This window comes from Miscanthus floridulus, chromosome 19 (assembly GCF_019320115.1).
Source record: "Miscanthus floridulus cultivar M001 chromosome 19, ASM1932011v1, whole genome shotgun sequence".
Classification (NCBI taxonomy): Eukaryota; Viridiplantae; Streptophyta; class Magnoliopsida; order Poales; family Poaceae; genus Miscanthus; species Miscanthus floridulus.
Window position 1 is genome coordinate 50603754 of NC_089598.1, and position 24339 is coordinate 50628092.

General features: G+C 42.5%; 1 pseudogene; it reads left to right on the top strand.

The window, feature by feature from the left end:
• Window positions 1–594: 594 nt before the first annotated feature.
• On the top strand, window positions 595–20981 carry LOC136526018 (ABC transporter G family member 1-like; annotated as a pseudogene).
• Window positions 20982–24339: the final 3358 nt, after the last annotated feature.

Consider the following 24339-nt stretch of genomic DNA (forward strand, 5'->3'; position numbering starts at 1 on the left):
AGAGAGAAAAACAAAACTTTAATTACTCACTAACCAACCATTAAAACTTAAAACAAAGTGTAGAATAGTATTTTCTTACCTTCTACAACCTCTCAATCCAAGGATTTGAGACCAAAACCTTCCCCCCTTAGTAGAGCAATTTTTGGGAGGTGCCCAAGGCCTCCCCACCTTTCTTTCACGGATTGGAGTGAGTGACCCAAGGAGAAAGAAGATGCTGCAGTTGTATTATATGTGGGTCATTTGTAGGGGCGGCTGGTGATTGAGCCGCCCCTACAAATCGGAGGTATTTTATACGGGGGCATTTGTAGGGTCGGCTCAATCACCAGCCGCCCCTACAAATAGCAACGCCGGGGGCGGCTGGTGAATGAGCCGTCCCTACAAATCAGACCCATTTGTAGGGGCAGCTCGTATCACCAGCCGCCCCTGCTGTTTTATTTGTAGGGGTGACTGGTGTCTGGGCTCCCAAGCACGCCACTGTAGGGGCGGCTCCATCACCGGCCGCCCCTACAAAAAAAATTTGTCTCATTGCTAAAAATCGTTTTTTACGTAGTGGCCGTGGGTGGCCTTCGTTCTAGGTTTGATGGCATAGATGGCATCGTCCGTCACGACGGTGGCGTGTTCATAACGTGGGAGGACGTCTGAGTGACGGCGGTCGACGGCAGGGGGCAGGCCGCCACCATTCTGCACGGCGTCAGCGGCAGCGCGCGCCCTGGCGAGGTGCTGGCCATCATGGGACCGTCCGGGTGTGGCAAGACCACACTGCTCGACACCTTGGCCGGTAATTTAATTCACAAAAAAACTGCTCATTGCTCCCATGCGTATCTTTGGCTTCTCAGATCACCCTAGACAAGAATTTGGAACAAATGATTGTTTCTTTTTATTTAAGGTGTTGTTTTGGTGTGGACAATAAAAAACTGCACAGATAATCCATGGACGAAACCTTCATCTGCCATCGACCGTCTGGGTGTTTCTATGTTCTAACAACCACGAGGGCTCTCAGTAGCATTGTCCTATTACTACCAGGCCTCCTGACTCCGTGTGACTATTTTACATTCAAGGAACATCGAACCTCCATTCAGCCAGCCAGCGCAGGCCCTATACTTAATTAATCTTAACAAGGGTCATGGGTAACAGTACTCTCTTACATTTGTTTCAAGAGCAATAGTACGCGCACACACATAGATGCGCTAAATACTGTCAAAAGGCATACTTGTGCATGCTACGTTGCTTAGGCCTCAAATCTTGTTTGATATTATATATATGTGCTAAGACGCATCCACATGGATGTATGAGGGTACGAGTGCTCTGATATCCATAGTGCTTTATTGGACCATGTGTATATGTTACGCATATTCAGTATATATATACTCTTCAAAAGATGATTTCCTACTAAAGAAAAGGTTAACGACCATAGGAGTAGAAACCTAGCTACATGTGTCACAGAGGCGTTTCCGATTCGATTTGGATTACAAAACCACAACTGTTGGCTTTACCTTTTGTTGAATGAAAAATTTTGGGCCTCTGTGACTTGACATGGCCAAGTCCTTACAACCTTTCCCGCTCAAGAGCTCATCAAATTAAAAAAAATGAAAGGAAATAACTATAAGTAAAGACTATTGCTTCTCCAACGATTCTCTTGACAAATTGTATGTCCAGAACGAGATAATCTATAAAACTATGCTAGAATGAACCGTACGTCTCTCTTGTTCCATGCATCACCCTGTAGCAACAGCGAGAACGAATTGCAGTCGATCAACATACTCACCCAAAAGGTAACGGTTGCTTTTTACCTAACAAACCTGCCAATATATCACCTCGATGAAATTGCAATTTTACTCTATTATCTCTTTCTGTTTGGTTGAAATGCATTTTATTACTTTAATTAAATATTTTTTTTGAATGCCTGTGAGACAGGTGGGAGACTGAAATTTATTCACTAAAAGAACTATTAGCCAAAGGAAAAGTCAAAGAACTACTCCCTCCAATAAAAATTATAAGACATTTTGATTTTTCTAAATACATGGTTACACTCTATATATATTTAGACAAGCATTGTATCTAGGAAAGAGAGGACGCCTTGTAATTTGGAATGAAGTGAGTATTGGCCAAAGGGGACAGATTTTACTTGTGGTACATCAGGAATCATATAGGGTTTTAATTTGCAAACAAAAATGACCCGTGGTGTCTTTATCAAAGACTTTTCAATTAGGAACTGTTCATAATGAAGCATCCAAAAAACATGGGCTAGCTATTTAATGTTGATTGTGAATCGTGTCAACCATGTGCCTAGAATTGGATGGCTATGGTCGCATTTGGTAGGGCTCGGGCTCCTCCTAAAAGGGCTCCGGCTCTGGCTCCTTTATGTGGAAAATGTTTGGAGAAAACGGCTCTGGTGGTAGTTCTGTAGTAATTTGTATTAGGTTTGTGAGGAGAAACTGAGAGAAGTCACTTTGTTTTTGGGCTTCGGCTCCACTATAAAAAATGGCTCTGGCTCCTCCTAGTTCCTTGCGAGATTATTGGTGGACTCTTTGTAAGGAGCCGCAACAATATGGAGCATGAGCCCTGAGGCATAACCGCCCAAAATAACACGCTTCCGGAGGCGCTCGTCTTCTACTAGACACTAAGCACCTCAAAAGGGAGCTACACCGCAGTTCCGTTGAGCACACCCCATGGGAGAACTCAAACAATCTATATTTTTCATCCAGAATCCAATAATGAGAACGAGTTTACAATACCTGGTCTATTTCATACAACAAGAGTTCTCGGAAATGCATTATTACAATACCAAGTTCAGAGTGCGGAATTTAAACAGCGGAATTAAAATAAACATCTAACGATAAGATACAAGGATCCGTTTGTGTCCACTAGAAGAATCCTCCACACAACAGCCACTCCTCAAGCTGCACCTGCAACAGGGGTAAATAAACCCTGAGTACACAATGTACTCGCAAGACTTACCTGACTAGTGGGAATAATTTCCCGCCTCCAAAGGATATGATAAGCTTTATGGTTTGCTGGGTTTTCTTTTTGCGAAAAGCATTACTAGTAGTGAATCCTTATGTATGTGTTCTATTAACATTCATGATTAGTTCATTAGCTAACCATTCTATGTAAGCACCTATTCTACTTTCAAGCAAGAGTTGAGCAATCAGATCCATTCATCCCCGTTCATCTTCCAGTTCTTACTATGGTGCTAGACCATAGCCAAGTCATACCGTATCACACGGCAATTCATGAACCAATGTATCCTAGCTGGGTACCCCAAAACACACGCCCCGCTTGTACCCGAGGCACAAGCAAGACCAAGCCACCACTCTCCTGTCAAGGGGTCCAGGTCCCTGTCCAAACTTGGACTTCAAGCCCCCACTCCTGAGTCCCGGACTTAGTGTGGTGCTTAGACCTCCACCATCCCCACTTCCAATCAGTCAGTTCAGAAAGAGCCAGAACCCATGACAAGAGAGCAACGAGCCTTCCCGCTCCCATAAGCAAGTATGTGCTCAGGATAATAAATCTGTCACCTAACTACCATCCACAGCAACGGACGGTTCTTAACCGACATAGACAGGGAAAACAGTGTAACCAAGCTATGCTCCATTGGCTGTGGAACACAACCTATTACACCGACCAATACCTGTACCATATTCCTGCTCGATATCCATTTCCTTTCACCATTTTATCATGAGAGTAATAATAATAATCATCATCTATTGTGAGTAACGGCAGGTTACTCACGCTACCGATAGCCTAAGCATAGTAGCTACTCGACCTATGCAAGTAGGACTCATAGGTAGGTTTATCTATGCATGTAGTTTCAATAGAAATCATATAACGTAAATGCACATCACATATATATATCCAGTGATTATTCAAAATAAGGGTTATGCACCGGGGCTTGCCATGGATAGGCGGATTGTTAGCTATGTCAGGCGTTAGTGGCTGTGGGGCTTCCTCCTTTACGAGGACCTTCTCCTCATACTCCTCGATCACCTCCTCGTACTTCTGCTCTCCGGCGGTCATGAACTCCACCAACTTGTTCTCTACATGCATGCAATGATGATGCAACACTTAGCTAGCTCTAATGACTAAGGCACTAAGCTAACTATCATCTTTACCAAGCAAAGTGTTGGGTTCAACTAACAAACACCTAGCTTTACAAATGAAGGATATATCTTTATTTCTACTAATTATTTAATGTATATTTGAAACAAAGAACATTTAACTACCCTTATGTTTAGTCTATTCTAAAGCTACAAAAATTACAGTGGGCACATAATAATACCACGATGCTGCTATAAAATTTTTAGGGCTAAAGCTATCACTAATTTACCACCAAAATTCCTACAATAATTCTCCTAACAATATTAAACATTTTCAAACAATTTAATAGCTCCTGGTATCAACATGTATATATATGAACTAAGTACACTAACAAATAGAGCATAATTTTAGGAACTTAACAAAATTTGTTTCCCAATTTTTAGACACCTACATGATTTTATATGATTTACCAAAGATCAGCTCAAAAACTATATTAGAAAACTATTTCTAATTCCTTATGAAAAAGAAAAATGAATTCTCCCGCGCGGCCCACACGACGCAGCATGTGCGCGCAAGTGCGCGGCGGCCCACGCAGAGATGGCCCGTGATGGGGAAACCCCGTGCGCGCTGATATTTTTGCAAAATAGACCTCGCACTTCTCCCAAATTATAACTAAGTACTAACACTATTTCCCCCTCTCTCATAACTTCTCACTTAACCCCCTGACCTTTCCCTAATTCACCCACGCGCACACCTGGCGACTTAGTGCACAGCGACACTGAGCGCCTACGCCGGCCACCAAGGACCTACGCGGGCCCACCTAACAAGTCGATCACCATCTCTGACCCAAGCGGCTACGCTAAGCGGCGGTGCAGGGTGACATGACTGGCTGGGGAAGGCTGCAGCGGTGCGCGGCCATCCACGACGACGGCGCCACTGTTTCGGTGGGCTGGGGTAGCTATAGGCCTAATTGATTAGCGCGGGAGCGTTAGGAGACTACCATGGAGCAGGCCAAGGTGACAGTTGGGGCGAAAGATGATAGAGGAAGGCTGGCAACGTGCAGCCAAGCCGTGCGGCGGCGCACCATGGCGACACGATCGCGTCAGCAATGAAGGGGAGGCAGTAGCGATTCGACTAAGGCGCACAAGGTGGAGAGGGAGTCAAGGCGATGCTAATGGTGCAGGTCAATTGGCTCAGGAGGGACGATAGGAGAGCTGCCCACACCCGCAGCCAGACATGGCCTTATCAGCACGGCGACGGGGAAACTCCAAAATTAGAGCTCGACCGGGCACCATTCAAGGCGGGGTGGGGACGGGTAGCTAGGTAGCTGTGTGAAAGAGTCAACAACGCGATGAATCGACTTGAGGTGATCTCTCACTGATGAATTTAATGGTGTGGCTCAACAGCAGCAGCAGAGAGAGAGATGGGGTACGGCAGGTGGGCTCAGCTCGTCCTCGCCTTAGCAGAACACGGTCGGTGCGATCAGGACACCCACGCATAGGTGCTACGGACAAGGCGTGCGTGCATCCAACTAGTGTGGCCCGCGTGGCCGTAGTGTCTTAAATAACAAGGCGACGGTGACTCAGCCACGTGCGCGCGGCGGTGGCGGTGTCGAACTAGGCTAGAAGCGGCGTAGGGTTACAGTGGACAGGCACGGACGCGATGATGATGTGACGACAACAGCAGTGTCACGTCGTGAGGCTGGTCGGTAGTACGGCGATGCGATAGTAGCACAGTGTGGCCATGGCGGCAGCAATGGTGGCAGCACGAGGTAGGGTAGTAGGGCGCACGGCTAGCGGCTCACAGTGGCCAGCCTCGGCCAAGCCCAGGCGGCCCGACCGACCCAGCTTGGTGGCATGGGCTGACCACGTGGGACGCAGTCATGGGCACGGTGCGGGGTGGCCAAGCAGTGACCGCACATAGGGCGCCAACCATCCCAAGACATGTGACGCGCACAAATTTTAAAGCGCCCCAAACGACTAAACGGATGCTCCAGGAGCAAAACCATCTGTACCATGCTTAAGATGGCATATGAGACTACAAATTGAGCTATAACACTACACCACCCTTTAACTCGATCTCTCAAAATAGTTTGCTAAACATAGCAATGTCTAGGTGTACACAAGCTTGAAATTTTTCTAAGTTTTTTTAGTTGAACTCTATTTCAAATTTCACTTCTAAGCTATTGAAAACATTACTAAGCAATATTGTTTTTCAATAGCAAGCATTTCATTGTCATCTATAAAGTTTGCACTTCCAACTTTATTTAAGTATCACACACATGTTCGATAGTATTTTTGCTTAATAAAAATTGGTTTTAAACCCTACTTGATATGCATGAATTATCAAATTAACTTTCTTTAGCATTTTTATTGATCACTTTGAGTTACAGAAATTGGTCTACACACTTTATCACATGCATTAACACATAAACATGATGCTCATGACATGTTTTAATAATTGATTGAGGGTGTAACTCCGAGGGTGTTACAACTGTCTCCCCTTAAAAAAATCTCATATCGAGATTTCATGTGGGTGCCTAGTGTCGGAAAAAGAGATAAGAATAAATTTTGATTTAAACAATTACCTCAGTGAAATATAAAGAAGGTGGGGATAATGCTTCAAGATATAGCTTTCTTGCTCCCATGTTGCTTCGTCCTCCGAGTGATTTTGCCACTAGACTTTGTAAAATTTCACCACTTTGTTTCTAGTAACTCTCTCTTTTTCATCCAATATTTTGACAGGATGCTCAATATAAGAAAGATCAGGTTGGTGAGGGAGTCCTTCCATTTCCACCACTTCCTTAGGAACTCATAAACACTTCTTTAATTGAGAAACATGAAAGACATTATGTACTGCTGACAAAATATCCGGAAGTTGGAGACGATAAGCAACCACACCACATCGCTCCAAAATCTTATAAGGTCCAACACAACAAGGAGCTAACTTTCCACAGACTCCGAATTGATGCACACCTCTCATCGGGGATACCTTTAGGTACACATGGTCACCAACTTCAAACTGCAAGGGCCTTCTTCGCTTGTCCGCATAAGTTTTCTAACGATTCTGAGTTGCCTTCAAATGACTCTGAATAACACTAACTTGCCCTCGAGCTTCTTTGATAAAATTAGGTCCAAAATAACCACGATCACCCGCTTCAACCCAGTTAAGAGGTGTTCTATATTTCTTGCCATACATGGCCTCAAAAGGTGCCATACGAATGCTTTCTTGATAGCTATTGTTATAAGAAAACTCAGCTAGAGTCAAGCATTCATCCCACTTTTCTAGAAAAGAGATGACACAAGCCCTCACCATATCCTCAAGTACCTGATTGACTCTTTCTGTCTGACTGTCAGTTTGCGGATGATAAGTTGAACTTCAGAGAAGATGGGTACCAATGCTTTTTGGAGTTGCTCCCAGAAATGAGAGACAAAGACTGACCCTCTATCAGAGATGATAGTAAGAGGAACTCCATGCAGGGTCACAATCTGGTCAAAAATACCACTTGGCATACTTCTTGGCTGAATATCTGGTATCCACCGGAAGAAAATGAGTAGACTTGGTAAGACGATCCACAATGACCCAAATAGAGTCGTAGCCCTTGGACGTGCGGGGTAAACCCATAATAAAATCTATGGAAATATCTTCTCATTTCCAAACAGAGATAGGTAAGGGCTGTAGAAATCTATGAGTATGCATATGGTCCGCCTTAACTCTTCCACAAGTGTCACACTCTAAGACGTGCTTGGTAATATCCTGTTTCATATTTGGCCACCAATACAAGTGATGCAAATCATGATACATCTTGTTACTTCCTGGATGAATGAATAACTTGGAGTTATGAGCTTCATACAAAATCTTTCTCCTAAGCTCCTCACTTGATGGAACAACCAATCTATTCTTGAACCTTACTACACCTTGATCATCAATACTAAAATATGGACCATGCTCTTCGATGATTAACTTCTTAATGTGAGGAATTCCTAAAGTATCTTGCCTTTGCTCGATAATAATTTGCTCAAGTAGATCCGAGACTAGAGCAATGTGAGCTAGCACCTCAGCATGGTTGAGAGACAAAGGTGCTTCTTCAACTTGATACGACTTCTAGTTCAAAGCATCAGCTACCACATTAGCTTTTCTAGGATGGTAATGAAACTCCAAATTATAATTCTTGATTAGCTCCAGCCATCTCCATTGCCTCATGTTCAGCTCGGACTAAGTGAAAATATATTTGAGGCTCTTGTGTCCGTATAAATATGTACTTTATTTCCCAACAAATAATGCCTCCAAATTTTTAGAGAGTGCACCACAGTAGCCAGCTCTAAATCATGGGTGGGATAATTCACCTCGTGCTTTTTCAGTTGGCGTAAAGCATAAGCTATCACACGTCCATCCTGCATAAGCACGCATCCCAATCCAGTCCTTAAGGCATCATAATACACATCAAATGGCCTATCAATATCTGGTTGGGCGAGAACAGGAGCAGTGATAAGAAAATGCTTCAGAGCTTGGAAAGCTTCTTCACAAGCCAGACTCCATACAAACTTGACATCTTTCTAGAGCAACTTGGTAATTGGTTGGGCTATTTTGGAGAAGTTGGGAATGAAGCACTGATAATAACCAGCAAGACCAAGGAACTGACGGATCTGATGCACTGACTTTGGAGACTTCCAATTTAACACATCTTGCACCTTGCTTGGGTCCACAGAGATACCCTCAGGTGTCAGAACATGTCCCAAAAACTACACTCGATATAACCAAAACTCACACTTGCTGAATTTGGCATACAACTTGTGTTCCCTTAATAGAGTTAGTACTATCCAAAGATGTTGTGCATGCTCTTCTTTGTTCTTGGAGTATATCAAAATGTCATCAATGAACACCACTACAAACTTATCCAACTCCGGCAAGAAGACTGAATTCATGAGATACATGAAGAATGCAGGAGCATTGGTGAGACCAAAGGACATGACTAGATATTAATACAGCCCATACCTAGTAGAGAAAGTTGTTTTTGGTATATCTTGTGGCTGGATTTTAATTTGGTGATAACCCAAACGAAGATCAATCTTAGAAAACACCTTTGCACCAGCCAACTGCTCGAACAAAGTATCAATACGAGGTAAAGGATACTTGTTCTTAATGGTTACCGCATTGAGAGGGTGATAATCCACACACATCCGAAGAGTGTCGTCCTTCTTCTTAACAAAAATAGTTGGGCAACCCCATCATGAAGAACTAGGATGGATAAAGCCCTTCTTCAATAATTTCTCTAACTGCTTCTTCATTTTTTCTAGTTCTTTAGGAGCCATGCGGTAGGGACGTTGTGAAATAGGACCAGTGCTAGGTTCTAACTCAATAGTAAACTCCACGTCCCTATCCAGTGGCAACCTAGGTAGATCTTTAGGAAAGACATCCGGAAACTCACAGACTATAGGAATAGAAGCAAGATCAAGAGAAGCTTCAACATGAGCAACAGCTGGTAGGGATGGATCTGAGGACATAAGGAGAGACATCCTATCCTTGGAAGAAGGAAGCCATAACTCAACAACTCTCTACTTAAGGTTCAAGACTACCCCATAAACTCACAACTAGTTCATGCCCAGAATTGCATCTATGCCTTGCCCAGGCAGCACCATGAACTGGAGGAGGTAACTGTGAGTGGCTAGCACTAATTTGACTGTGTCCGTCTGAGTATTAACGCACAACTATGCACCTAAAGTACTGATTATATAGGTAATAGGAATAGCCATAAGAGATATATTGTGCCTCTGTGCAAACCCCATGCTCATGAATGAATGTGATGCACCAGAATCAAACAATACATATGTTGGGTGGGAATCAATGGTAAACTTACCAGCCATCATAGGTTCATTCTACAAAATCTCCTTAGCCTCAGTGAAGTTGACTTGTCCAGAGCGACTTATGGACACCTTCTTCTTGATAATCGTCCTCTTGACCAGACGGGAGTTGGCTGAAGACTGGGAAGACTGCGTAGGCTAGTTCTGTGGACACTCCTGAGCATAGTGGCCCTCCTTGCCACACTTGAAACAAGCACTAGACTTGTTCCCCTATCCTTGACGAGGCAGAACCTGCTGTCCCTAAGGCTACTATTGCACCTGCTAAGTTGGTGCATGATACTGGGTGGGAGGTGCCTGGTAAGCCTACTAAGACTGACGGAATGACTGTCCACCCAGAGAGTGATAGGGCATCCTCCTAACAACCTGCACCTTCTGGGCCTATGGGTGACTAGAAGATCTAGTGATCACCCGCTTGCACTTCCACTCCGCCTGAGAATCACGCTGAAGTCCCTCCATAGCAATGGTTGCATTCATCAAAGCACAAAAAGTCTGATATCCCCCAGTGTACAGCTCCTTTTGCAAGATGCAAGAGAGGCCATGGTAGAAATGGTCCCTCTTCTTCTTATCAGTGTCTACATGGGTCCTAGCATACTGTGCAAGATGGTTGAACTTCTTCACATAATCCATCACAGTCATACTCCCTTGCTTTAGATCCAGGAACTCAGTCAACTTTGTGTTTAGCAAACCAGCGGGAATATAGTACTCATGGAAAGCAGTGGTAAACTCTTGCCAAGTCACATGGTGGTCCGCCGGCTGCTTGGCATTGAAAGTATCCCACCACACATTGGTAGATACCAGAAGCTACTGTGCAGCAAAGTGCACCTTCTGCTCTTCTATCATAGTAAGCAGCTAAAACTTCTGCTACAGAAAAGGAAGCCAATGCTCCACATCTAGAGGCTCAGCAGTTGGTGTGAACATGGGCTGGTGTGTCTTCAGGAAGTCCTGGTAGGAACAGGACATCATAGGAGCATGGGCACATCCCCCGTTCCCGTCATTGCCACCGGGGCCTCCACGGGCGAAGCCACCAATAGCCTGGGCAAACATCTCCAAGGCATGGTTGACTCACACTGAGCAGCCAGCATCTCCGCCATCATCTCTGCATGGGTCATCGGAGGTGGTGGTGGTGGAGGAGGAGCCAGAAGTGGGGCCTCGTGGCTGTAACCATTGGTGTTGCCATTGTGCTCACCATGACTGTTATCACCCTAGCCTTCCCCAGCGCTGGTACTCCCCCGACCAGACCTTAGGTTCATCTATAAACAGATAAGAACCAACCATTAGGGACAACCCTCTAGATTAGGAACAAGAGACTTAGAGAAATGATAAGGCTTTCATTAAAGCATTCTTTTAGGTTATTCCTATCATTTCACTAATCCAAATTATACGTGTGGGGAAAGTTTAGTTTAAGCAAGATTCTCTTTTTATGATGCATGCATCGGCCTACCCGTTCACTCAAGCCGAAATATAGCAGCATTCGCAAAAAAATTCGGCACATCGCACACTCACTCTCCGCTTGCTAAACGATTCTTACGCAGCGTAAGTTAGTGTACCTGTAGAAAATTGATTAGATAAATCTAGTACTGCTATCCTAGATAGACCATATTGCTAGGGCTTATACTTATTTACATAATTTTATCGCATCCTACTTTTCGCAAAACTTTTGTTGGTCAAATTTTAGGTTTTGAAAAGAGTTATGAAACTCGTAACTCATTATTGGCTCTGATACCACCTATGGCAGAACCGCCCAAAATAACATGCTTCCGAAGGCACTCATCTTCCACTAGACACTGAGCACCTTGAAAGGGAGCTACACCGGCAGTTCCGTCGAGCACACCCCACGAGAGAACTCAAACAATCCATGTTTTTCATCTAGAATCCAATAATGAGAATGAGTTTACAATACTTAGTCCATTTCATACAACAAGAGTTCTCAGAAATGCATTATTACAATACCAAGTTCAGAGTGCGGAATTTAAATAACGGAATTGAAATAAACATCTAACGATAAGATACAAGGATCCATCTATGCCCACCAAAAGAATATCCTCCACACAATAGCCACTCCTTAAGCTACACCTACAACAGTGGTAAATAAACTCCGAGTACACTATGTACTCGCAAGACTTACCCGACTAGTGGGAATAATTTCCTGACTCCAAAGGATATGATAAGCTTTATGGTTTGTTAGGATTCCTTTTTGTGAAAAGCATTACTAGTAGTGAATCTTTATGTATGTGTTTTATTAGCAGTCATGATTAGTTCATTAGCTAACCATTCTACGTAAGCACCTATTCTACTTTCAAGCAAGAGTTGAGCAATTAGATCCATTCATCCCCTTTCATCTTCTAGTTCTTAGTATGGTGCTAAACCATAGCCAAGTCGTACCGTATAACACGGCGATTCATGAACCAATGTATCCCAGCAAGGTACACCAAAACACATGACCCGCTTATACCCTAGGCACAAACAAAACCAACCCACCACTCTCTTGTCAAGGGTCCTACTCCCCATCCAAACTTGGACTCCAAGCCCCCACTCCTGAGTCCCAGACTCAATGTGGTGCTTAGACCTCCACCATCCCCGTCTGCAATCAGTCGGTCCGAAAAGAGTCGGAACCCACGACAAGAGAGCAATGAGCCTTTCCACTCTCATAAGCAAGTATGTGCTCAGGATAATAAGTCTGTGACCTGACTACCATCCACAGCAACGGACGGTCCTTAACCGACATGAACAGGGAAAACAGTGTAACCAAGCTATGCCCCGTTGGCCACGGGACACAACCTATTACACTCACCTATACCCGTACCATATCCTTGCCTGATCTCCATTTCCTTTCACCATTTTATCATGATTAATAATCACCTATTATGAGTAACGGCAGGTTACTCACGCTACCGATAGCCTAAGCATAGCAGCTACATGACCTATGCTAGTAGGACTCATAGGTACGTTTATCTTTGCATATAGTTTCAAAATAAACCCTATAACATAAATGCACATCACATATATATATCCAGTGATTATTCAAAATAAGGGTTATGCACCGGGGCTTGCCTTGGGCAGGCGGATTATCAGCTATGTCAGTTGTCAGTGGCTGTGGGGCTTCCTCCTATATGAAGACCTCCTCCTCGCACTCCTCGATCCCCTCCTCGTACTCCTGCTCTCTGGCAGTCATGAACTCCACCAATACGTTCTCTACATGCATGCAATGATTATGCAACACTTAGTATTTATGCAACAACAACTCTTAAAATAAGAATACGCATACTAAGCTAGCTCTAATGACTAAGGCACTAAGCTAACTATCATCTTTACCAAGCAAAGTGTTGGGTTCAACTAACAAACACCTAGCTTTACAAATGAAGAATATATCTTTATTTCTACTAATTATTTAATGTATATTTGAAACAAAGAGCATTTAACTACCCTTATGTTTAGTCTATTCTAAAGCTACAAAAATTACAGTGAGCACATAATAATACCACGATGCTGCTATAAAATTTTTAGGGCTAAAGCTATCACCAATTTACCACCAAAATTCCTACAATAATTCTCCTAACAATATTAAACATTTTCAAATGATTTAATAGCTCCTGGTATCAACATGTATATATGAACTAAGTACACTAACAGATAGAGCACAATTTTAGGAACTTAACAAAAATTTGTTTCACAATTTTTGGACACCTACATGATTTTATATGATTTACCAAAGATCAGCTCAAAAACGATATTAGAAAACTATTTCTAATTCCTTATGAAAAAGAAAAACAAATTCTCCTGCGCGGCCCATGTGACGCAGCGCACGCACCAGAGCGCACGGCGGCCCGCGGTGCGGCCCACGCGGCCCCAGCCTGCGAAGGGGAAACCTGCGCATGCTGACGTTTTTGTAAAATAGATCTCGCACTTCTCTCGAATTACAACTAAGTACTAACACTATTTGCCCCTCTCTCATAACTTCTCACTTAACCCCCTAGCCTTTCCCTAATTCACCAACGCGCACACCCAGCGACTCAGTGCACAGCGGCACGGCGAGCGGCAGCACTGAGCGCCTACGCCGGCCACCTGGGACCTGCGCGAGCCCACCAAATGGGTCGATCACCATCTCTGACCTAAGCAGCTACGCTAAGCGATGGTGTAGGGTGACATGACTAGCTAGGGAAGGCTGCAGCGGTGCGTGGCCACCCGCGACGGCAGTGCCACTGTTCCGGTGGGCTATGGTAGCTACAAGCCTAATTGATTAGCGCATGAGAGTCAGGACGCTACCATAGACCAGGCCGAGGTGATAGTTGGGGCGGAAGATGGTAGAGGAAGGCTGGCCATGTGTGGCCTAGCCGTTCGGTGGCGCACCACGGCGGCACGGTTGTGTCAACGATGAAGGGGAGGAGGTAGTGATTCGATTAAGGCACGCAAGGTGGAGAGGGAGTCAAGGCGATGCTAGTGGTGCAGGTGAATTGCCTCGGGAGGGACGATGGGAGAGCTGCCCACACCCGCGACTGGACGTGGCCTTATCGGCACAGCGGCGGGGAAACTCCAAAATTAGAGATCGATTGGGCGCCATTCAAGGCGGGGTGGGGACGGGTAGCTAGGCAGCTATGTGATGGAGCCAACAACATGATGAATCGACTTGAGGTGATCTCTCCCTGATGAATTTAATGGCGCGGCTCGATGGCGGTAGCAGAGAAAGAGAGAAGGGGCGCGGCAGGTGGGCTCAGCTCGTCCTTGCCTTGGCAGAACGTGGTCGGCATGATCAGGACAACCACGCGTAGGCGCTATGGACAAGGCGTGCGCGCATCCGACCGGCGTGGCCTGCGCGGCCGTAGTGTCTTAAATGACAAGGCGACGGCGGTCGGCCACGTGCGCGTGGCAGTGGCGGCCTCGAACTGGGCTGACAGCGGCGTAGGGTTATAGCGGACAGGTGCGGACGCGATGACGATGTGATGGCAGCGGCAGCGTCGCGACGCGAGGCTGGTCGGCAGTGCGGCGATGCGATAGCAGCGCAGTGCGGCCATGGCGGCACCAATGGCTGCAGCACGAGGCAGGGCAGTAGGGCGCGAGGCTAGCAGCTCGCATCGGCCGGCCTCGGCCAAGCCCAGGCGGCCTGACCGACACAGCGTGGCGGCACGAGCTGACCGCGCGGTGATCGCATGCACGGCGCCAACCATCCCAAGACATGTGACGCACACGAAATTTAAAGTACCCCAAATGACTAAATGGTTGCTCTAGGAGCTCTTCACCATGCTCAAGATGGCATATGAGACTACAAATCAAGCTATAACACTACACCACCCTTTAACCCGATCTCTCAAAATAGTTTGCTAAACATAGCAATATCTAGTTGTACACAAGCTTGAAATTTTTCTAAGTTTTTTTGAGTTGAACTCTATTTCAAATTGTATTTCTAAGCTACTGAAAATATTACTAAGCAATATTATTTTTCAACAGCAAGCATTTCATTGTCATCTACAAAGTTTGCACTTTCAACTTTATTTAAGTATCACACACATATTCTATAGTATTTTTGCTTAATAAAAATTGGTTTTAAACTCTACTTGAAATGCATGAACTATCGAATCAACTTTCATTTAGCATTTTTATTGATTATTTTGAGTTACAGAAATTGGTCTACACACTTTATCACATGCATTAACACATAAACATGATGCTCATGACAAGTTTTAATAATTGATTTAGGGTGCAACACCAAGGGTGTTGCAAGCCCTGCCAAATAGGACCGTATACCATATACGTGGATCCATATGGTGCGTCGCATAATGTGGGCAAATATTATGATCCATAAATGCAGCTGAATTCTTGTCCAACTTCAAGTTGGGAGATAATTGTGTGGACCATGATACTATTAATTAATGTGGGTTAGTACTCCCTCTAGTTTTCTAAAAGATGTCGTTTTGGATAGAGACACGGTCTCCAAAGCATAACTTTGACTTCTTTTTTATAAAAAATATTTATTGAAAAATGATATACGTATATTTTTTGAAAGTATATTTCAAGACAAATCTACTCATATGGTTTTCATATTTCCAAACTCAATAATTTAAAAGTTATTCATAATTTATATTTCTAATGATTGACCTAAACCTTCTCTAAAACGACATCTTTTAGGAAACTGAAGGGAGTAGACGTCAACGTAAGAGTTTCAAGTCTTTCACTTTCATATGAAAAAGCTTATTGCATACTCCATCCGTTTGTAATCATAGTCTACTTTGGATTTATCTTAAGTCAAAATTTTCTAATTTACTAAGTTATTTGAAAAAATATTAACATTTAAATTCAAATAAATGTTCTATCAAAAACATTTCATGGACAATTTACTGAAATAATTTTGATGTTATAGAACTAGTTTAAAGTTTAAATTTTTTACTTAAGTGAAAGTGAACTATAATTAAAATCAGATACAATATTTTGGCATCAATAAAATTATACAAGGCAATATAAAATAGTGTATTCCTTGTACTAATTAATAACATAATGACTTCTAATGTCTTGTCACAATATGGGTGACCCACAGTACTTGAATAAACTAATGAATTTACCGTAGCCAGCAAATGATTGTTGCAGAAGCAATAATACAACTCAAATATGTTTTTTTTTTTGCGCAAGCATCAAATGTGTTTATAATTTGGTTACCAAAGGACTTCGAATTGTATTAAGTTTTATAATACAGTTTAATAAATTAGAACTCTGTACCAAGGGCGTCCTAAATATGAGGCCATTCATCCTCTATTTTAATAATATAAGAATACTTAATTATAATGCCAAAAAAAATGTTTTTACGATAGTTTTCATATTTTTTTCAGACGATTTTGTGAACCGCTAGTGTGAAAGGCAAATAAAAATGATAACATTACACTGGCATAAGCTTAACAACACTAGTGTGTTGTCTTTAAAGCATGGTTGTTTGATTGAACTAGCTCATTCCATGTAACACCAGATAAGAAGTCGTCTAGGAAGGACACTGGTTTTTGTTTACATGGAAGATGGCTTAGCATATCGTGCCCAAGTTTGTATGATAGTAAATAGGTGCTCTATTATTGATAAGTTATAAAAATTAATCTTGCGGTCACTTAATTATAATGCCAAAATAAATCAATATATAAGAATTACATATTTGACATCAGAATCACTAAATTATAATGCTGGATTTTCCATATATACGAATTGCATATTTCGACATTAGAATTTTATAACTTATAGAAATGGAGAACTTCAAAACTGAAACAGAAAATGTTATCTTGCGAGCAGAAAATGTTATTATGATGTTCTGATTGATTTTGAAAACTCACTGACAAGTGACCTTCATTTGTAGCTCTCAGAAAAACTTCTTAACATATTATGGCCAAGCTATTTAAAAATATACTATTGGTAGAACTATTTGTAACACCCCGCATCCAAAACTCTTTGTTTACATGGAAGATGGCTTAGCATATCGTGCCCAAGTTTGTATGATAGTAAATAGGTGCTCTATTATTCATAAGTTATAAAAATTATCCTTGCCATCACTTAATTATAATGCCAAAATAAATCAATTTATATGAATAACTTATTTGACATCAGAATCACTAAATTATAATCCTGAAATAAATCCGTATATACGAATTTCATATTTCGACATCAGAATTTTATAACTTATAGAAATGGAGAACTTCAAAACTGAAACATTGATTCTAAAAACTCAGTGACAAGTGACCTTCATTTGTAGCTCTCGGAAAAACTTCTTAGCATATTATGGCCAAGCTATTTAAAAACATGCTATTGGTAGAACTATTTGTAACATCCTGTGTCCAAAACTGATCCGCACATGGAACAACCTTGCTTATGCGTAGCACCTCTCTCATTGTTCTCGCTTCGTGTAAAAAGGTTAACCTAGATGTGCTATGTTTGGAACGACAAGGCTTATAAGCTTGTTCTCACCCTTCTAAACTTCAAATGTGGTACTAAACCCACTAACCACAACCACACAAGCCACTTGGGCCACGTGGGCCAACTTCACGGCTGCTACATGTTACTAATGGGCTAATGTGTTATACTATTACGGATATTCTGCTTAAATAATCCAAGCTGTATTGATCAATATATATAAACACAGGGAGACTGGACACGAACATGAGGAGGGAAGGAGATATATTCTCATCAATGGCCGGAGACAGAAGCTCGCCTTCGGAACCTTAGTAAGATCTTGATCTTGACTGAGAACGGAAATACTAAAAGCATCACCACCACAAATTTTAATGAAGATTCAGACATTATTTATTTCAATGATTCAAAAGCACTTGCAACTTTCAGAATGCTTTAGGTTGTACAGATTCAATGTTCATGCATGTGGATTTAAGTAGGTAGAGTAAGTACCAAATAAACGATTCTTGCAGGCGTACGTGACGCAAGAGAACGTGCTGATGGCCACGCTCACGGTGCGAGAGGCTATCTACTACTCGTCTCAAATCCAACTGCCGGACAGCATACCGCTTGCCAAGAAGCTCGCCCTCGCCGACGAGACTATCCAGGAGATGGGGCTGACCAGCGCGCTGGACACGCGCATCGGCGGCCACGAAACCAAGGGCATCAGCGGCGGGCAGCGCGGAAGCGGCTGAGCATCTGCATGGAGATCCTCACGCGGTCGCGGCTGCTATTCCTGGACGAGCCCACTAGCGGGCTCGACAGCGCCGCCTCGTTCCACGTGATGAACCGCATCGCCGACCTCGCCGTCGGGACGGCATGACCATCGTCGCCGTCGTGCACCAGCCATGTGGCGAGGTGTTCGAGCTCTTCCATGGCCTCTGCTTGCTCGCCTCCGGACAGACCATCTACTTTGGCCCGGCCGCTGAGGTACATCATTCTTTACTTTCCAACAATGAGACAAATATTTATTCACTTATTAGTTTGCTAACAATTTTCATTTACAAATACATTATATTTGCAGTTCTTCACATCAAATGGCTACCCCGCTTGCCCACCAATGAGAAATCCTTCCGATCATTTCTTGAGGACAATCAACAGAGATTTTGAATCGGTACATAAGATTTATCTCATCAAGCCCTTATTCACAATAGTTAATGAAAGCAAACAGGGAAAGACATTTAGATTATATTCAAATACTTGTCAATGTAGGTTCTTACTGTAGCTATGTCGAGTAGATTACAGAGAGATCAATTCATTTCATGGAAGCATCCTTTTTAACATAGTAATAACTTACAGGAAAATGAAGAAAGAACAGTATTCAAGCCATCTGCAGCAGACGAAGCAATAACCATTTTGACGAATGCCCGTAAATCCTCCAGTATATCAGAAAATGCAAAAAAGCAAATGCACGACATAAATGAAATGGTTAGTATACTCACGTCTTCTGACTATTGTGTAAGCTTGCATGGAGATGACATAAGATATTGTTTGGCTTGATAAACTACGGTGGATTGATGATCAGAAGAAACCAAGCCAGTTTCCTGACCAAGGTGTTTGTACTCACCAAAAGATCCTTTGTAAACATGTACAGAGATGTCGGATACTACTGGTTGAGACTTGGCATATATGTTTCCATAAGTCTATGCCTTGGTACCATATATTGCAATTTTGGCTATGGATATGATTCTATTCGTGTAAGTTGATTAGATCTTGTGTTAGTAGTCTATGATATGAATTAATAAGTAGGCTAGTTGTAAATGTAGTTAATGTTATTGATCCTATTGTTTCAGTCTAGATCATCAATGCTAATGTTCACCGGTGGCCTTCTAACATTGATGGCAATTGGAGGATTCACATCATTTGTAGAGGAAATGAAGGTATCACCCTTTTATTATATACATATCGTACTACTTCGGGAAAAACTTAATGAGAAGACATTTATGATAATGAGACCATGATGTGTTACTAGGAGATCTAGTAAAATATAGCCTTATTAACTACTTCCTCGGACATTTTGGCATTTCTAGATTTATAATTTTTACTATATATCTAGACATAACATATATCTAGGTGCGTAGCAAAGCTACAAATTTACAAAAGCTAAAATGTCTTATAATTTAAAACGGAGGGAGTAGAGCTCACTCGCAGCAAAAGCTACAAATTTACAAAAGTTAAAATGTTTTATAATTTGGAACTTAGGGAGTAGAGTTCACTAGAATATTATCCTTGTCTCATTTTCTATCTAGTATTTTTGACCTTTTAATAGTAAAAGGTCAAACATGTCCATGTGTAACAAAACAATGCAATGGCAAAAACAGTTTATATCAACATGAGTTGGTATACCATTTACAATAGAATAATTATAGTTTTTTGCAAGTAGCCTGTTTTATAAATTTCTTAGGTCTCACTACATTAGGTGAAGAATTGATGAATTTATAGACGTACACAAAGACTCAATTGTGCTCCTCTGACTTGTAACTTTGTTTATGGTGCCTAGATATTCAGGAGAGAGAGGCTAAATGGACATTATGGTGTGTCAGCATTTGTGATCTCCAATTGGCTATCAGCCACACCATATCTTGTCCTTATTGCTGTACTACCTGGTGCAATTGCTTACTATCTGTCTGGTCTTAAGAGAGGAGTAGACCATTTCGTATATATTTTACGCTTGTCCTTTGTTCGTGCACGATGCTAGTTGAAGGCCTTATGATGATTGTAGCTGCTATCGTGCCAGATTTTCTAATGGGTATCATCACTGGTGCTGGAATACAAGGTGTCATGATGCTTAATTGTGGATTTTTCCAAATACCTAGTAAACTGCCAAAGATAGTTTGGAAGTACCCAATGTTCTACATCTCTTTCCACAAGTATGCGCTCCAGGGATTTTACAAGAATGAGTTCTTGGGTTTGGTTCTCCAAAACAACCCAGGAGTAGGAGATAAAACAATAACTGGCGAGCAAGTGTTCCGTACCTTATTTGAAACAGAAATGGGCCACTCAAAATGGGTGGACTTTGCAGCGCCATGTGGAATGATTGTAGCATGTAGGCTGCTCTTTATATTGATTATTAAGGTTGTGGACAAGCTAAAGCCAATATTTAAGGGCGAAATGTTTAGATGTCCTACTCAATGTATTTGTGGCATGCAAAACCCATGTACCCGTCTTTAATATCTTTATGAAAGAAATGTTGTAAGTTGTTAAAGGATGTGTCAGGTTCATAAACCTGGGGTCCCTCACGGACCTGCTTCCCAGCAAAAGCTCGGCCTAGCAGACGACGTTACGAACGACGCGCAACTCCTGGGTCGACCCAAAAACCTGACGACAGGCCAGAAGGGCGATCCAAAAACGCTCGCTTTTGACTTCGGCCCACCTCTCCGACCGGAAGGCCTGGCCCAGGAGGAACAACACTCGCTTCTGACTCCGACCCGCTTCTTTGACCGGAAAGCCTGGCCAAGAAGGAACAGCGCTCGCTTCCAACTCCGACCCGCTCCTCCAACCGGAAGGCCTGGCCAAGAAGGAACAACGCTCGCTTTCGACTCCGACCCACGTCTCCGACCAAAAGGCCTGGCCAAACACCGCTTCTGACTCCGACCCGTGTCTCCGACCGGGGATACACCGAATCTCTGCTTACAGCTCTTCTCCGACTAGCGCAGTCGGAGCTGACTGGGACCAACCGACCGGGGACGCTCGCTCGGTGAGGACCCAGGAAACGAGCGGAACAAGTAAGGCAGGACGCTCAAGTCAAACCGCAATACCAAGGATCATACCCTATACACCTACAGGACAGTACCGACATAACATATCAGAGGGGTGCCCTGCAACCTTCCAAGCATGTCGGAACCCAAGAAGTGTTGTGGGCGTTGACGTTTGCCCTATAGTGTTGTGGGCGCCATCAATTCCCATATCAGGCAAACACGGTAAAACCCCCCACATGCTTCTAGGCATCAACAGTGTTGTGGGCGCCGTCATTTGCCATACATGATAAACATGGTAAAACCTCCCACATGTGTCTGACATCAACAGTATTGTGGGCACCTACAATTATCTTATACCCGACGGCGTGGGCAACAAGACTTAGTAGCATACGTACTCTCTCTCTCTCTCTCTCTTGTAAGGCCGTCTCCTTCATCTATAAAAGGGGATACTCTCTCTCTCTCTCTCTCTCAACAGGGGGAGGATTGAGACGATTCGAACAACCAACGATCGATTCACTCCCTGCTAGCTTTAGACACTCTAAAGCTACACAGATCACACGCTCGAATACTTAGCACACGTAGGAGCTCCCGTCACTCTCGGCCCTTCGATCCGGAGTTTGACCGGACCTCTTGCACCCCCCATCTTTCTCCTTCTTGTTTGTAACCCCACTGCAAACTTCGAGCACCTAGGCTCAGTTATAAAATCACCGACCGACTCAAACTGGATGTAGGGCACATTGCCTGAACCAGTATAAACCCTGTGTCATTGCATGCTAGGCCACATCCGATCACAATGTACGGCAAAACTACAAATATTTACTTGTTGGTCACTTTTCGCACCGACAGGATGCTACTAAAGACAAAACAATTACAAGATTAACTCTAATATTTCATATCTATGATTGTGTAATGAAGCTAGACATGTGAAAAGAAAGCATTAGTGACAAATAGATGTTAGAAAGATGTCATGCATTTGTCACTAATACTAGTATTTTAGACGACGTAACCATTTGTGTGTCAAATAGTCATTCTTAGTTATATATGCAATATGTATCCCAAATTTTGAATCATCCTCAAATAAATACAAAATAATCTTCATTAATTTTCACAAGCTTTGTCAAATTAGAAGAATTTAAGTAGCTAAACATCAGGTAACTATAAGAGGAACAATTTATGCAAGTGGAAAGTTTTAAATTGATGGCATGTTTTTTTTTGTATCAAACAACGAATTTCAAATGGGAAAGAAACATGACACAAGAAAAAATTGAATTCATTAGGTGCTAAATTGCAACTTAGGGTGCAAGGAAGAGTCTTTTAGGTTTGTTTGCACTCCATCAGGCCATGTTAGTCTAAAGTGGCAATCAGAAGATTGTACAAATTGGTGTACAAACATGTAATTCCATGTCTTGTTTCTAAAAGTATTTCATGTTTTGTAAAACCATTTGTTACAAATGAGTGATTGCGTGTCCCACAAGTACATGTCGGATGGAGAAAGGACCATGCAGAGATTTATGATGAAGTGCCATTTGTTAAAGTTCAAAAATTGTTCGTCACAAATGGGCAATTAGTTCAATGACGACGTACTAGTCGTCACAGTTCAAAAGTGGAGCATCACAGATGAGTTGGAACAGTTGCTCATGTGATCTGTGATGAAACCTTTGTCGTTCAATGATGAATTTTTGTGATGATATTTGATTTTGTCATAAATAGGCAGGATTAGAGGACCGTCACCAATGATCCATGACGAATGCAAAAAAAAATGTCATAGAAATCAATATTCCATGACAAAATTTCATTCATCATAAATGTGCACATTTGTACTAGTGGTAGATAACTTTCCATGCAAGTGAATACATTTTGTTTTAAACAAAAAGGTAACTTTATAATTTGACACATATAGGAGCACACATTCTCTACCAATACAAAGTTCTTCCTATGCTCTAAAAGCTATATGACTTCATGGGTTATCTAATCTACTTCTTTAGATGGGTCATTACCTCACACATCATGTTCCATGTCACAAAAATCACTCAAGAGGAAGGTTTCTATTGGTCAATGTTTAGCTAGCTTATGTTGATATTTCACAAATGATAATGTTATAGTTTTTCTAAACAAAATATAAATACAATATTATTCTTTATCCAAAATATAAAAAAAACTAATATTGCTTTCATATGACAATATTTGCAACATGTACCCTATCATTTGTATGTAGCGGTTGAAAGTCCCAGTTTGGTTTTGGTAATTGAGTCACAACCTTAGGTGGACTAATGTTTGATATGAGATGAATAGGTATTTAGTCTATAGGTACACTAATGTGAGCAATACATAGAGCCATGGTAGAGAGTTGGCTTGTGCATGTTGCAAGTGCTCAACTAGTGAGATGAAGGAGCTCATTGCATGAGACATGACATGGTGTAGTGTGGCTAGGCGGAGAAGATCAAGAGGCAAGGCTTGGCTTTGAACGATTGGGTTGCAAGTGTGAAGGGCAAGCTAAAGACTCGGGTGTGATGGACCATCGAGGCATTGAAGCACGAGTAGAAGGCTTGATGCTGATGGACCAAGTGCAACGGTGAAGAGCCAGCGAGGCTGTGATCGATAAACCAACAAAGCATTGTGAAGCTATGGAGTGGACCATATCATTCATGGAAGATCAAGACATATGTGAATACTTGTGTTGATTACAAGTGGCTTGATGGAAGTTGGATGCTTGTGTGACATCACCATCGGAGGAGATGAAATTGAATGTTCAAGGCAAAGGTATATTTGTATGGCATTTCATTTCATCGGTTCAAGGTTGAGTACAAAAGTGCTTCATCGGGTTTAGTACA